The sequence below is a fragment of the Mus pahari genome, unplaced genomic scaffold (assembly GCF_900095145.1).
Source record: "Mus pahari unplaced genomic scaffold, PAHARI_EIJ_v1.1 scaffold_14578_1, whole genome shotgun sequence".
Lineage (NCBI taxonomy): Eukaryota > Metazoa > Chordata > Mammalia > Rodentia > Muridae > Mus > Mus pahari.
In genome coordinates, this window is record NW_018393531.1 from 4438 (window position 1) to 6996 (window position 2559).

Sequence of the window (2559 nt, forward strand, 5' to 3'; positions counted from 1 at the left end):
TGATGTACAAGATCAAGGTCTTCTTTGTGATCTTTTGTGGTCTGACCCTGATAAAGATGTCTTAGGCTGGGGTGAAAATGACAGAGGAGTGTCCTTCACATTTGGTGCAGAAGTGATTGCAAAATTTCTCCATAAGCATGATTTGGATCTTATATGTAGAGTTCATCAGGTGGTTGAAGATGGCTATGAGTTTTTTTGCAAAGAGGTCACTCTGTTTTCTGCACCCAACTACTAGTTCGAGTTTGACAATGTAGGCGCCATGATGAGTGTGGATTGAGACCCTCATGTGTTCCCTCCAGATTTTAAAACCTGCAGAGAAAAAGAAACCCAATGTCCTGAGACCTTTCACACCGCCATTGGGGTATGATCACAAAGTAAGGAAAGAAATAGATGTCACTTGACACTGCCTGTTTGGGACTTGTAACCTACTAGTACATAACCTTCCTTTTAAACTGTGATGTGCTGGTCAGCTTGCCCAGGTAGACCTGCCGGGCCCTCCTCCATTTGATTACTGCTGGCACTTGCTGGTTATAGCAGCAAGTGAAGGACTTCATTCTCAAAACATTTTGTTTCGTTTTGAACCTCTGTTCCCCCTGTGGACAACTCTGATGATGGTGTTAAGCTGTACACCCTGGCAGTTCATCCTGTCCGAGGAGAAAGTGTACAACTGATCTTTTTTTAAAAATTTAGTATAAGTCATGAATAATGTAAATGTTTGTTTTCTTTAGGATATAAAGAGAGCCCTAGGGTATGTGAGTCTGTACATATCATTGTCATAAATGTATTCTGTTGATGCAAACCACTGTGAACAATTTTTTTTGTTTGTTTGAAAGGGACTGCTTTCCCTCATTGTCCTGTCATGTACAAACTAGTGTTTGCAGCTGTCGCAGCAGGAGTGACCTGCTGCCAGCCCTGCCTAGACTCTCTGAAGCAAACTCCCTCCCATTGCACACTTAATGACGATTAAAGCCATTGTTTTCAATGTCTGTGATTCCTTCCTAAAGCCAAAGTTTCTGTTGAAGTATATGGCATGCCCTGGACATGAGGTGGCCAGGGCATCGAGGCTACGTGCACAGGCTGCCTCTCTTCGTGGGTCCTCAGAAGCAGGTTATTTTATCTATCAATAGTGGTATAGTGCTGAGTAAGCTATTAATGATGGAAGTTAATGACACTTTTTACAGTTCCCATATAGTCTATTCACTGAGTGATCCTTTTACAGTTGGATCAGGCTTGAACCCATCCATTCAGAAAACTTCAAATTATAGAAACAACACTATCTGATATGAGTGACCAATAATGCTTTCTTTGGCTACATTCTTTATTCTGTGGTGACATTGAGGGTTATAAATCAAAAAGAACTAACTTGCCGTTCACTGGCTTATATAGAACTCACAGTATGTATGACTTTTTAAATCTATGACCTGTTAAAATGAATCTGTTTGGACAGATGCCCTTGTACAATGCCATGTGCTGAGAATGGTTTCAGACTTACTTAATGCAGCTTGATAAAAAAAAAAAGATAACCACAGAAGCATAATTCCATCTCTAACAAATAACAACAACAATAAAACCAAAACCAAAACCAAAACAAAACAGGTAGTACCAATCACTTTTCTTTAATATCTCTTAATATCGATGGACTCATTTCCTCCCAAAAGACATAAACTAACAGACTGGATATGTAAACAGGACCCAGCATTTTGATGCATAAAGGAAACACACCTCATTGACAAAGCCAGATAGTACCTCAGAGTAAAATGTTGGAAAACACTTTTGCAAGCAAATCGTCCCATGAAAAAAGCTGGAGTAGCCATTCTAATATTGAATAAAATCAACTTTTAACCAAAAGGTATCAAAAAAAATGTAAGAACACTTCATACTGGTCAAAGGAAAAACCTACCAAAATGAACTCTCAATTCTAAATACCTATGCTCCAAATGCAAGGGCATCCACATTCATTAAAGAAACTTTAGTACAGCTCAAAGCACACACTGCACTGCACACAATAATAGTGGGAGGCTTCAACACCTCCTTCTCACCATTGGACACATCATGGAAATTGAAACTAAAGAGAGACATGGAGAAACTAACACAAGTTATGAACCAAATGGTCTAAGAGACGTTTATAGAACATTTCATCCTAAAGCAAAATAATATACCTTCTTCTCAGAACCTCATGGTACCTTCTCAAAAATTGACCACATAATTGGTCACAAAACAGGCCTCAATGGATACAAGAAGATTGAAATAATCCCATGCACTGTACCAGATCACCACAGACTAAGATTGATCTTAAATACCACAAAAACAACGGAAAGCACACATACACGTGGAAGCTGAACAATGCTCTACTCAATGATAACTTGGTCAAGACAGAAGTAAAGAAAGAAATTAATGGCTTTTTAGAATTTAATGAAAATGAAGACATATCACACCAAAACTTATAGGACACAATGAAAGCAGTTGCAAGAGGAAAGCTCATATCTCTAAGTGTCTCCAAAAAGAAACTAAAGAGAGCTTACACTAGCAGCCTGACAGCACACCTGAAAGCTCTAGAAA